Consider the following 15,317-nt stretch of genomic DNA (forward strand, 5'->3'; position numbering starts at 1 on the left):
ATCATTCGTTTTAAAGAAGTGCTAATGGAAATTTATGTAAGAATGTATTTCTGATTTTGAAGGAATTATAACTGCATAATTTTAAATGCCACAAAGAAATGGATTGTTTTTTAAATGTTGCATTTGATTCTTTTAAGACATTCTATTTCAAAGCTATACCTGATGATTCAGAAATGGCCTCTATTAAAAAAAAAAAAAAATCTTTCTTTTTTTTTCCTTACAAGTGAAAAGTGTTCTAACTACAGTCAGTGTTTCAACGGAGTGGAGCTACTTTAATGTCTTCAGTGGGCATTTATCTTCTTGCTATCGGCACAATAGAACGAAGATGAACCCGTATTAGCATTAATAATAAAACTAAGTCCATTACGCAGACTTTCTTGTCAGTTAAATTTGTTGCAGGCTCGGTTTTGGATTCCATTTCATATATTTGGAAGCACTTTTGCTGTCAAGCCAATTTTTGTTTTATCATTTTAATTTGGGAGTTTTGTGCTCTTCTGTGTCTGAATTACCTTTTTGAGAGGTTGGAAAATGGCTCTTCCCCCCTGCTATAGGAAGAGATTGATTTGGCAGACTTGGATCTTTCCCCTCTGATGTGAATAGAGTTAATTTTAACGGAGCTGTTTCATTTTAACAGCCGCAACTTGCACAGTGTGTGTCATGCCAAGCAGCTTTGTGTCTGATCATCGACTGATGTCAGCACAGTTCTAGAAATAGTATTTGATAGTTAACAGCTGCCACAGAGCCAGAAGGGGAACACGAGACATTGTGCTTCAGGAGGGTTTACAAAACTAGTGGCTATTGTTTGTATTTATTTATTTCATTTCTTGACAACAGAAGAAGAGCTTAAAACACAAATGTAGGCTTTTAAAAAAAAGACATTTATTCCTAAGTAGGTTAAGTGGCACCCGGAACCTTGATACGCTATATAATATAAATATTGGTGCTCTGATATAATATTAGTTTAGTTTAGTATCTTTTTTTTTTTTTAAAATTCATTTTACACTTACGTATATGGCCAGCAGGTATGGAACTAAGACTTTCCTTTAGATTCAAGGGTTAGCAAATTTTTTCTGTAAAGGGCCAGACAGTAAATATTTTAGCTTCCTGGGCCAAATGGTCTCTGTGGCAACTACTCAACTCTGCTGTTACAGCATGAAAGTAGCCATAAACCAAAAACCAAACCCGTTGTTGTTGAGTTGATTCCAGCTCAGAGTGACCCTATAGGACCGAGTAGAACTGCCCCATAGGGTTTCCAAGGAGTGGCTGGTGGGTTCGAACTGCCGAGCTTTTGGTGAGCAGCCAAGCCAAGCTCTTAACCACTACGCCACCAGGACTCCAAAAGCCGCCTTAGATAATATGTAAACGAATGGGCGTGGCTGTGATTCAATAAAACTTTATTTACAAAAATCAGGCGGTGGGCCGGATTTGGCCCCTCGGGCTGGAGTTTCCCGACCCTTGTTTCAGACGCTATGATAAGTGGGCATATGCCACACATTTCCATGCAGCAGTCCATAAAGGTGAAACGTAATGACACTGTTTTATAGGCTTGTAAATCAAGTTCTACATCCACACCCTGTGGAACCACGTGCAGTCCTTTTATGTCCACAGAAGCATACTTAATTACATACATATATGTTCTCTGCAACCGCTCTAATAATGGTATGAGAGTAGGTGAGCAATATGCTTTTATGAACCGAGAGGATAAAGATCATCATCTCTGGTGTACAATGAACCTGATTTTTCTTCTCTTTCTTATTTTACGTAAGTTAATATCACCCTTAAAGTTTGAATTATCCTGCAAGAATACAGGTTCATTAACTCCAGTTCAGCTTGTGAATCATCTTAATGGGACATGTTTTGTAATGTTGTGAATCACAAACCAGCCCCGTGCGCCAAATGACCTAAATGTTTCATTGAAGTCATGGCAAGCATTGCATACGAGTAAGAAAGGGGATTTTATTATTCAAAGATAACTTGCACAGGGAAAAAAGAAAATTTCCTAGGAAGAAAAGTCAAAGGATAGTCTAAAAAAAACAGAGTGTGCTGATTGGAAAATGTTATTGCAAAAGCCTTTATCTGCTCTCCCTGTGCCTCCTCTCAGCTATGAACTTATTACCATGAAAATTACCAATCTGATGGTATACAAACACAAGAAGAAAATGTACTGATGTCTTACACTCTACATTTTGCTGCATTCGGGTAACACACCTGTTCTGGAAAGGTCATTTTAGCCCACGACACGTCAAAAGCAAAACGATGGGGTCAAACCTGAGAACATCTACTTAAATAGGATCCCATCCACTAGCAACAGCCTGAAAAATGATTGCTTTTTCCAAATGTTTCCCTTGTTTCAGGCTACATTTTGTTTTAACAATCATTTTTTTGAAAAATTTCCTTCCCTTCATGTCACCGTAGTCTCTTTATTGTCCTGTCCTATTTTGTATCTTCTATTTGTTACTTTCTAGAGATGGAAATCTTATCCATTTGACTAATGGAGTTCAGAACAATTTTAATATGGTAGCTTTTCTTTTTCGCTTGTCTTTGACTGGCCTTCAATTTGTATGTCTCGTAACGCCGTAATGTTACACCATGCCGTCTTTTTGTTTGAGGGGTTATTCTTACAGCAATTTGGGTTGAATAAGTAAATTGTTCTGTGCTAAGTTATTCCCATCCATGTACATAATTTATGAAAACTATGCTTGTTACTATGTTACTCATTTTCCTAATTGGATCAGGTCCATATGTAGATCTCTTTGGCTCTGATTCGTCTGAAGGATGCTGTGTCATCAGCAACAATTTTTCAATTCACTTTCATGCTGTCATGAATAAACATCACTGGTCTCAATATTGATTGCCAACATATCTCAGTTCTAACTTTATCACCACACTCTTTAAATGGCATGGAAGTGCTTTGATAGGCACTCCTTTCTCTTCCAAACCCTTCCGTTTCATCCTGTAGAACCTCTGTTAAATGCTAAGCAAATTTCCTAACATACTCTATCACTTCACAAAATGTTCCTTCTGCTTCCTGTTAAAACTGAAACCTGCTCTCCCTCAACGACATGGACGCGCTTTATAGGCCTCTCCAGCTGAAGTTGTTCTTTTTCGCAGGAACCACATGCGACAGGGAGCTGGAGGTAGGATGAAGGCAAGAAGGGTTCAGTTCCTCAAAAAGTTAAACATAGCACTGCTGTATGACCCAATAATTCCACTCCTAAGGATATGCCCAAAAGAATTTAAAGCGGGAACTCAAACAGATACTTGTACACCAATGTTCGCTGCAGTCAATAGCCGAAAGGTGGAAACAACCCAAGTGTCTATCAACAGATGAATGAATAAACAAAATGTGGTGTGTATATACAATAGAACATATTCAGCCATAAAAAGCAATGAAATTTTAATACACGCACAACATGAGTAAACTTTGAAAACATTATGCTACATGAAATAAGCCAGACACAAAAGAACAAATATTGTATGATCCCACTTACATGAAATATCTAGAGTAGGCAAATTTATAGAGACAGAAAGTAGATTAGAGGTTACCAGGAGTTGGGGGGAAAAGGAGAAGGGAGAGTTATTGCTTAATTAATGGGTACGGAGTTTCTGTTTGGACTGATGAAAGAGTTTTGGAAATAGATGGTGGTGATGATTACACAACAAAGGGATCTGTCAGACAATGCTGGGGGAGTGCGTGAATTGGTACAACTATTTAGGAAAACAGTTTGACATTATCTACTAGATTTAAACAACACACATAAGCTAAGACTCAAAAACTGAGTCAATGTCATGCTTGAGTCAAGGTCATGTTTCAGTTTCTTTTACTATTATTGTTATTACTTATTTATCTCTACAAAATTAGAAAAACATAAATCACCAGTATAGGTCACTACAGAAGTCACCAAGTTTTACCAGGTAATTCTGGCTATTTGGGTTAAACACAGGAGAAACTGTAAAATTGTCCTTACTAGGGACTATTTTCTTCCAGGCCTTTGAATGGGTTCATTCCGGTTTGACACCCTGCTGAGAACTTGCATTTCCACCCCAAATATACTAAATCAGAATCTGCATTTTGACAAGATCCCCACGTGATTCTTACGTATCCATTCATCAGCTGATAGATCCTTGCGTTGTTTCTACCTTTTGGCTATTGACTGCAGCGGACCTTGGTGTACAAGTATCTGTTTGAGTCCCTGCTTTCAATTCTTTTGGGTATACATAAAAATCACCTATAAATAAATTTCATTTTTTGGGTAAAAATATACAAAGCAAAACATACACCAGTTCAACAATTTCTACATGTACAATTCAGTTACATTAATTACATTCTTCCAGTTGTGCAAACATTCTCACTATCCTTTTCTAAATTATTCCACCACCAGTAAGATAAACTCACTGCCCCCTAAGCTTCTCATTTAACCTTTTGAGTTGCTATAGTCAATAAAAAAGATACTTTCAGATGAACTAAAATGTGAAAACTATCTTCATTTTAAAAAAAAATGTCATATAGGCATTTCCCCCCTGCCAGTGGCCAACACAGTTTAGTGTGGAAAAGCAGTTTTCAGTCACTGTCCATTTCTTTATATAGCCCAACGAAAAGAAGTCTGTATTCAGTGGCTTCAACTGAATTATATTCATAATTTTCCGTATTTTCTTCAACACTTTTGCAGTTGAGTTCCTCAGTTCCTTTGAGGTGGAAAGTGGCCAGTAGAAAATTTATCATGGGAATATTCTTGAGATTAACACCTGTAGGGGAAGGGAAGGAAGCAGAATTAGGAAGAAGGGAAGTCAAGCTGCAATATAGTCTCTACAATGCCTTAGTCGACCCTACAGGGAGCTTGGGAGCTGGGATGGCCCATCAGAGTTGTCCAAAGTTAGGAACATTGAGGTTGGGCCTTTATACCACGATGACCAGTCCTTGGTTGCGGGCTTTCCTGGGAAAGGGGTGTGACCTTGGGCGAAATAGCTCTCTTCAGTCTAGGCCATTCCCAAAAAGGATTGACAGCTGAGAGCTGTCAGCCAACAGTCTTTCCAGCAGCTGGGGGAAAAATCAGGGTGATCTGGACATCACAGCACAGCACACACTGCAAACGCTGAATCAAGTTCAGGAGGCCCATTGTTGACCATCCACTTCATTCTGTGATATAGCAGTGCTGGGGCTGGCTTTTAGGAGCAGCATCTTCTATTTGACTAGACATACTCTTTTCCTTGCTGTGCTTACAGGTAGTGGTCTATGAATACTCAATACGGCAGAATTACAAGCCAAATAATAAAATACTACATAATACCTTGTATTTGTATAATATGTTATAATTGTAAAGTGCTTTAATCACTGTCTTATTTGAGCCACACAACAACCATGTGAGTGAGACAGGAGCTCAATGACTTTTCTCGTTGTCAGAATGAGGACACAACCTCAAAATGGCTTAAATGATTTTGCTAGAGGTGCCTGATCTTGGATCCAGCTCTTCCGACTTGTGGACCAGTGCTTTTTTTTTTACCATAATGCTGTCTTATTTGATAGTGACATGGGCATCAAAGCTCATATCCAAACCATTGCCTACAAGATGGCTAACTGTCCTAGTTTGTCCCCCCAAAGTAGATGCTGAGACAAGGATTCAGAGTAAGTGGTTTATATGGAAGTGCAGGAGGCCCTGGTAGGGCTATAGGGAGGTGACACAGAGAAGGAGAAGAGGCCAATCAAGAGAGCATTTTCAAGCAAGTGACCACAGTAGGCAACTGTGGGACTCTGGCAGCAGTGGGGAGCCCTCATTGCAGAATTAACCTACCAGAAGGCTCCACTTGAGGGTTCTCTTAAGGAGAGGAGGGCACTGATTCTCTCTGCACTTCCAGTCTGCTGTCTGTGGAAGAGTGGGCTCTACTGGCCAAAGACAGCCCTCAGGCAAACAGATGCTGTGGCTGGAAGTGGGAATAGGTCTGAAAGTGTATGGCTGGTCACCAGCAGCTTGAACTACATGTAGTGACCTCTTCATGGAGAGGGAGTTCGACATACTCCTAGCATCAAGGTCTCTTCCAACATCTCATACTCTGATGTTAACTAGGATCCTTGGGAACTGAAGACTCATTTTCAATATGGAATTTTGTTAAATAAGTCAAGTGGAAACAGATGACAGCAATAGCTCAACCAACTGTGTCAGGTAGGGTGAAATATTATAGTATTCCAAAGAGAGATGTGAACCTTTAGGAACATGCTGGGGCCCTGCCAAGAAGCATGCAGGATCCTATCAATAACCAGGAGCAATTGTAAAGTCAAGGGTTCTCCGGGGTGAGGCAATCACGCTGCTATGAGCCGACAATACCCTGGACTTCCCTTTATCATATTATTGGTTGCTGTCGCATCGACTTCAAGTCATGCTGGCCCTGTGTATAACAGAAAGGAACATTGCCTGCCCCATCTTCCTGATTGTTGGTGTGCTCCAGTCCATTGTTGCGACCACTGTGTATTTTCAGTGCTTTCTAGCCTAGTGGGCTCATCTTCCAGCTCTATGTCGTTGTTGTTAGCTGCTGTCAAGTCGATCACAACTCATGGCGACCCCATGTGGGCAGAGTAGAAGTGTTCCATAGGGTTTTCAAGGCTGTGATATTTTGGAAGTAGATTGCCAGGCCTGTCTTCTAAGGCACCTCTGGGTAGGTTCAAACGGCCAGTCTTTCAGCTAGTAGTCAAGCGCTTAACCGTGTGTGCCATCCAGCAACTTCATTCCAGCTCCAATTGGACAATATTCTTTTGTGGTCCCTAAAGTTTTTACTGACTAATTTTTGGAAGTAGATTGCCAAGCCTTTCTTCTTAGTCTGTCTTAGTCTGGAAGCTCCGCTGAAACTTGTCCTCCATAGGTGATCCTGCTGGTATTTGAAATACTGATGGCATAGCTTCCAGCAACATAGCAATATGCAAGCCACCACAGTAGGACAAAATGACAGACAGGTGGTGGCCCCTTAACATACTCTATAGTAATTACATTAATTATCTGTTTTTATCACTACATGGTAAGGACCATGAGGACAAGGAACACTGTACATTTTGTTCAGCATTGTCTGCCCGGCACATAGGCACTGGATTGATATTTGTTGAACTGAATTAAACAGAATTGTTACTTTATTCCCTAATCTCTGCTTAAGCCATAGTCGTAATACTCATTGACGTCCATACATACTCTTACCACATGTTTAAGCAAAGGATAGGACTCGGCACTAACTTACACATATTCAAGCCACAAAGATACTACAGTATTTAGTAAATGACATTATCAACATTTTAAATAACCGATTCACAATTCTTATCTTTACATTTTTATTTATACTCTTGCCTACCATATACCCTGAGGATAAGACGTTTACCCTCTGTAAACCACTCTTTTCTTATCTGTAATAAGAGGAAGTTTGGCCAGACAATTTCCATGGTGTCTTCCAACCCTATATTTCCGAGATTCTAAGTGAAGGGTGGAGTCCTGGTGGTGTAGTGGTTAAAGCAATCGACTGCTCACTGAAAGGTCGGCAGCTCGAAACCACCCGCTGCTCTGCAGGAGAAAGATGTGGAAGTCTGCTTCCATAAAGATTACAGCCTTGGAAACCCTATGGGGTCGCACTATGAGTCAGAATTGAATAGACAGGGGTGGGTGAAGTGAACGGCCGCACTAAAAATAAAAAAAAAAAATCAGGATGGAATTATTATAATGACAAAATGATATAAACATATTACTAGAAAAGAAAACTACAGACTGGTATTACTCATGAGTATAGACACTAAAATCCTCAATAAAACATTAGTAAATCATATTTAACAATACATCACAATCAAGCAGGTTTTACCCCAGGAATTCAAAGCTGGTTCAACATTCAAAAATCAATCAATATAATTCTCCATATAAACAGACTGGAGAAGAAAAACAAATATGATAATCTTAATAGATGTAGAAAATTCATTTGATTAAATTGAACATCCCTTCATCATAACAAATTCTTTGTTCTGGGAATATAATGTTTGTAGGATACGATACTGGACTGGGTTAGCTCTAGGCTTCTCTATGGGGATGCCTGAATATCTGACTTTGACTCCTTGCCAAATAAAGTTCATGGGCCACCCCCCTCAAAAAAAATTTGTCTTCTAGTCAATTCCTACTCTTGGGGACCTCATATGTTTCAGTGTAGAACTGTGCTCCACAGGGTTTTAAATGACTGTGATCTTTCCAGTAGCCAGGCCTTCCTTTCTAGGCATCTCTGAGTGGATTTGAATCCCAACCTTTCAGTTAACAGCCAATCGAGTAAACTTTTTGCACCACCCAGGGACTCCTGAAGGGCTGAATCACCAAAACCTATTGCCATATGAGTCTGACTCATAGTCATAGTGACCCTATAGGACAGAGTAGACCCTATAGGACAGCGTAGAACTGCTCCATAGGGTTTCCAAGGAGAGGCTGGTGGTTTCGAACAGCCAACCTTTTGGTTAGCAGCCATAGCTTTTAACCACTGTGCCACCAGGGCTACATAATCTCCTTAAAATCAGCTCTGGCATCTTCTTCACCTCCATGTTCCCAGCCCTTGGCCCAGTGCTTAGCAGGCAGCAGGAACTCGAGAGCACAGCCCTGCTGTGTCTACATCAAACCCAGTGCTGCCAGGACACTCTCGCTGTTCGAACTTGGACAATTCCTCCAACTGAGCAGAGCCTCAGTTTCCTCTCTGACAGGTAGGGACCACCATGAGAGAATGCTTGCAAAGAGCTGAGCACAGAGCCCAGTTCCTGGTAAGCTGTCACGGAATGTGGATGAATGCGCGATCCAGTGACTCTAGGGAGCTGGACAAATCGCCTAGATTGAATAGCCAACATGTGCATTATATCTTTAATATCATATTCTCCAAAACACTGGACAATTAACATAACTGTTTCTACTCTCTAGCTCATAAAACCAAAAAATCAAACCCCTTGCCCTTGAGTCCATTCCGACTCATAGCAACTGGATAGGACAGAGTAGAACTGCCCCATGGGGTTTCCAAGGATCACTGGTGGATTTGAACTGCCAACCTTTTGGTTAGCAGCCGAGCTCTTAACCTTTGTGCCACCAGGGCTGTAGCTCATAAGTAGATGTAAACTAGCTCCTCACATTTGTGCTAAAACTGTACCAAAGTGTACAGTTAGTAATTATATAGATATTGCTAATATACCTACAACAGAGAGCATACACTAAATTTGTTTATCTTATTTTTAATGTATTAATATATACATATACCGATCATGTATATATTTAAATAAACAACGGTATGAACATTTCCTATAAGCTTTTTGTGGGCAAGATCTTCTAATAAAAAGACCCACTTGATTATCATATTGTTACTTAATTATTCCTGGACAAAATAGGGTCTGAACTTTTATTGGGTTAAATCAGAGCTTTGGGGTCATATTATCTTACAAACCAAGTTTCTGACTATCTCATTAAGTAAGAAAAGGTGTAACAATAAATTTAATTATCAAATGTGACTTTTTTCTGCCACTTTTTTTCCTTAACTGTTTATGCTGCTTGTTAAGCCCATCTGGTTTTCATTCAAGAACAGAACTCACAAATCCCACAGACCATCCACTGACTCTTAATCCCAGAAAAGACAGATATTACTTTAGCGGCATAATATGTTTTTCTTTCCTTCTGTGAAAATAAACGTGCAGCTTCATAGTGGATTAAAAAACACAATTGAGAAATTTCTTATTATAAACATGTATGGTTATCTTCATTTCCTAGTATAAAGCAGGCAGACTAACATAATTAATTATATTTTAGATGCAAATTGTTGACAGCAGTTCATCTGGTGGGAATTATTTAAGCCACGTCAACTCTAAAGAAAGTCCTACTTTCTAATTCCTAATTTTTTAATAAAAATAATTTCATATTCTCTCCCTTGCCCAGCACGCTCTTAAAAATTCCACGTGATATTTAAAGCACTATCGCTGTAACTCCGTAGAGATAACTAGGCAAATATAAGTGATTTATATGCAGATTTCAACCTATTTACCAAGCTTAATAGTATGAGACAAAATATTATATGCAGACTTCGTTCATTTAAGTTTTTGATCAGATGTTTCTGCTGCTTGATGGAACAAGTAAGTTATGTTGGTATAAGGGCAAATATGCTTCAGAATAGAAGTCTCAAAACAAATGTATCTGTCATGAGTGACTGGGAAACAGTATGGCTAGATGAGCCATTAGTTTTATTCATCTGCTTGACCGACAAGTATCACTGCAATGTGAATCGATCCTGAAATTTCCACAGCAAGCATTAAAGTGGCTGAGATAATGCCAGCTCTCAGTCCAACAGTACTGCAAGACTCACAGAGATCATCTTTCTCCATGTGTCCCAAAAGGTACAATACTTGCCACATGGGGCATTGGTGGTTCAGTGGTAGAATACTCACCTTCTATGCGGGAGACCTGGGTTTGATTCCTGGCCAGTGCACCTCATGCGTAGCCACCACCTGCCTGTCTGTGGAGGCCTGCGTGCAGCTGTGATGCTGAACAGGTTTCATCAGAGCTTCTAGACTAAGTTGGACTGGCAAACTGCTTCTGAAAAATCAGCCACTGAAAACCCTGTGGATCACAACAGTCCAATCTGCAGCCAAGCACGGGGATGGCGCAGGACCAGGCATCATTTCATTCCGTTGCGCATGGGGTCGCCATGAGTTGGGGACAACTAGACAGCAGCTAACGACAACAGAACACTTGCCACATGTGGTATAGAGGATAATTTTAGTAAGTACCCATATATTAGTTAACTTTATAGTTATGTTTGTATATCAATATGTATTAGGAAAAAAAACAACTAGCATATCAAAGCTATGATTTCATGTTATTGTCGTTAGGTGCCATGGAGTTTGTTCCGACTCATAGCGACTCCAAGTACAACAGAGGAAAACATTCCCGGTCCTGCGCCATGCTCACATCGTTGTTATACTTGAGTCCATTGTTGCAGCCACTGTGTCAGTCCACCTCACTGAGGGTCTTCCTCTTTTGTGCTGACCCTCTACTTTACCAAGCATGATGTCCTTCTCCAGGGACTGATCCCTCCTGATATCATGTCCAAAGTATGTCAGAGGTAGTTGCCATCCTTGTTTCTAAGGAGCATTCTGGTTGTATTTTTTCCAAGACAGATTTGTTCGTTCATGGATGTTATTATTTAGGAAACACTCAAATAGTTAAGTAACAAGAGATTCGTTGCTTAAAGAAAAACATTAAGAAAATAATAATGCAGGTAGCTTATGGAAATGACAAAAATAATGATGGTCTTATATAACAATGACTAAAATTTGGTAAACACTGACTTAGCCCAAGTCCAAATTTTATAAGTGAGGAAAATGAGGCCCTGAGTGGTTTTAAAGGTTTATACCAGATGGGTGGCTTGTCAAGTGATCCTATAGACTCTATAACTTATAATCCCGTGCCCTGTGGATTGTGTTGGGGATTGACTACCTTCCTTTTAGGCCATTTATCTCAGTCTCAAAACATGGCTTTTTTTCTGGAAGTAAGTATGCATGGGTCAATGAGAAATTCAGATAAATTCTCAGGCTATTTATATATTTGATGTTTCTTTATATGGAACAGTTGTCATCTGACCAAAATAAGAAGGTGCTAATGAAAAATGATCTCACTTTCAGCTACATGTAAACAGAGTAATATTGATTAGCGCTGTACTGTTAATTATCAGTATAGACGTAGAATATAAGATGGAGAAGTTTATCATCTTCTTCTATTCATTTGGTTAAGCTAGTTTATGAACCTTCTTACTAAATTAGATTGTACTCAAAACTCCCATTTCTATCCAGCACACGGAGCGCTTTGGATATTTTTGCTTTGTATATGAAGGATATTCTAAAGGCTCCTGAAAAAGAAAAACCGCACATTGGTGTTGTTAGGTGCCATCAGGTTGGTTCCAACTTAGCGAATTTCTGGCAGTTCCCTGTCGATGTACTGCTGCAATGGCTTTTGAATGATCTTCAGCAAAATTGCGCCTGTGTGTGATATTAATGCTATTGTTTGATAATTTCCACAATACGAAGGACAAACTGACAGACACATGGGGAAAATGCACATATCCTTTACTATATTCCAGTGATGAGTTGGAGCCAGCTCTTACCAGATTGTGAGCACATCTTCCCATCTCTGTGCATTCGAAGTTGTCATGTGGGTGGCTTGAAATCGTTGTCCAAGGTGAGAGTATTTACACCACAGAAACTGGCAAATGATACAAATCAGAGCTTCTTGCTCTAGAGAGCAAGTCCTTAAACATTTACCAGCAGGCTATTGCTTTGAGCAATTTTGAGGGTGTGTGCAAGACAAGCCCTTTTAAAAGAAAGCTTGAAAAGGAGCCAGCTGATAGGGAACATTAAGGAATGATATGCAGATTAACTTTTTTACCACCGAGAAACTCCACAAGAGATTAACAGAGGGGCAGGGCGGTTGCTTTAAGGGAGCAGATAAGCCTTGGCGTGTGGAGAACATTTATCTGTGCTCTCTTTACTTTCCAGAGAACTTTAGTACAATTTGAGCCCTGAGGAAAAACAGGTCCAAGTAGTTAGAAAGGGGCTTTCATGTTATTCCGCTGACTAGAAAGACTGTGCCTACGGCTCTTCAGAAAGTAAAGATGACAGGTGATGCCTTCTTCAGGAAGACAAATTTCTAGACAAAAGCCCCCATGAATATTCTAGATGCGTGCTGTCCAATAGGACTTTCTGCAGTGATGGAAATGTTCTATATTTATGCTATCCAGTAAGGTAGCCAGTAGCCATATGCAGCTATTGAGCATTTGGAATGTGGCTAGTCAGAAATAGGATTCCCTGTGAGGGGAAAATACACACTGGATTTCCAAGACTTAGTGTGAAAAAAGAATGTAGAATATCACGTTAAAATGTTCATACCGATTACATGTTGAAATGATAATCTTTTGGATATATTACATTACTATTTTATTAGATAATCATTACATAAATATATTATTAAATATTGTATTTTATTAAACCTAATTTTACCTGTTTCTTTTTACTTTAATGTGACTACTAGAAAATTTAAAATTACATATGTGGGTCGAATTGTATTTTTACTGGACACCACTGGGCTAGATCATGAAGTTCAGAATCAGATGCTGGAGAAGGCAGAAGAGTAAACGGAACCAAAAGGGAGGGGCAGGGTAGAAATGCAGCTAAATTTTGCATGCTTCATCAGACAGATGTTGTAATGCACCCTTCTCTTCTACGGTGAGTGATAGGATGTCAGGAAAATGAACAGCAAATTGCCAGCATGTTGCTTCAGGGGAGACGGCAATGCACCCCAAATATTTGAAACCAAAGGCAGTAAATCTGAGTCTCAAGGATATTCTGTAGTTCCCTCACTTCTGCCCCATTGGTGGATAGGATTATGACACTGTTTGAGAGGGTACTATAGAATTCTGTGAGAAATCAGGGGCGAAGTTTTAGTCCTGCTTCCAATATGTACGTCCTATTTCTAGCCCCAAGAGAAAGCACTTTATTGTGTTTGAGAATTTATGTCAGATCACTACCCACCTTGAAACCCAGTGCTTCTCTTTCAGATGGGAAACATAAGGCATAGATTAAGGTATAAGTACCCTCAGTAAATCAGAAGGCTCGTGAAGGCCATATAGGACTTTAATTTCATTATTTTAATTTCAGGTCTTCAGTTTCTCAAGAAGGTTAAGGAACACAGCACAGTAATTCAAATTCACTTGATGTCGAAGAAGTCTTTTTTGTCCATTTTTCAGAAGGAGACTCAGCTGCTGAATCTGTCATCAAAAGCATCTCAACAAGGGTGACTCCTTCAACGTAGTGGAAAAAAGAGTTTGATTTCAACATCTCCAAAAAAGCAGGGGGAGGATTCATTTTTTCTATTGTATAGAAATCCAAACCTTCAAGCCTTCACTGCCCACCATCCTTCGGGTTGGTAAGACAAAGATCATCAAGTAGAAGTGAAATAAGCTTCCACCATCCATGTCACCTACAAAACCACAAAGAAGGAAATGCACTATGAACCCCTGAGGGGTAGCTTGGCTGGGAAATAAATCCTTGCTTTCTCGGCACACTCCTTTTGGGGCTTCACATTCACCACAGAGAGTGGGAACTGTAAAAATAGACTGTTTCTGAAGAAGCGAAAAGACGTATTGCATAATAGTGGTAAACTGTGCCTTCTCAAAACCGCACGATGGTGCCTGCGAAACAAATGTCAAAAAATAGCTACCATTCTAGACAAGTTTATCTTTTAAAATATGCAGCCCCGAGAAAAATATGTGGCAACATTAGTAGAGTAAATGCTTTGTCATCTGATATTGGGAAAATCGAGTCATATTAGCTAGTCCAAAAATCTAGCCAACATATCTGGTTAATTCATGTCGCTCTCTCCCCAGTTCTAAGTCTCAGGTTATTTCTCTTCTGTTGACTGCCTTTTCTCTTTGTCACACCTATACATCATTAGAAAGGAAGTAAGGTGTAAACAGAAAGGATCAATTTTTGCAAAAGCCCTGTGCAGCAGAAATCTACTGCTTCCTTCCAGTCTTTTTATCCCCGGGACCAAGAGGAATGAGAAAAATATTCAGGCACAGACACAGCGTCAAGGAGAGGCATCTCCTCCCACTCACCTCTTTGTTTCTTGCCCTCCCCCATTTCCTGGATCCTTTCCTGCGGTTTCCTGCAGACTCTGTGGAACAGGACCAAGCCTGTTCTCCCTTGATAACTACCCATTCACTGATTCACCAATTCATATCAGTATAAATAAATAAATAAAAACAGCTGCTGTTGAGTTGATTCCAAATCATAGCCACCCCACGTGTGTCAGTAGACTTGTGCTCCGTAGGGTTCTCAAATAGCTCATTTTTTAGTAGTTGATTGCCAGACCTTCCTTCTGAGGTGCTTCTGGGTGGACTCAAACCGCTTTTCAGTTAGCAGCCAAGTGCATTAATCTTTTGCACCACCTAGGGACTTCACCCATTCATACAATAAGTATTTATTAAGCAACTAACATGTGCAAGACCTGGGCTAGGTGCTGGAGAGGGGTGTGGTTACGGAGAGGGACAGAGAAAAGCAAAGACAAATAAAACACAATAAATTATAATCCCTCTCTTAAAGGAATTTAAAATCTAGGAGAGATTGATATGAAGATTGCAATAAAACATCAAGTGTATCAAGTGCTATGATAGAGTAGATGGCAACCAGAACCAGGGGGAGGCTTTGTCTGAGAGTGCCTGGTGGTCCTATCGCGGGCACCTGGTAGAAATTTCTGCCGTATGGACTGAGAGGCCATAATTGTAAGGGGAGG

The sequence above is a fragment of the Trichechus manatus genome, unplaced genomic scaffold (assembly GCF_000243295.1).
Source record: "Trichechus manatus latirostris isolate Lorelei unplaced genomic scaffold, TriManLat1.0 scaffold00045, whole genome shotgun sequence".
NCBI lineage: Eukaryota > Metazoa > Chordata > Mammalia > Sirenia > Trichechidae > Trichechus > Trichechus manatus.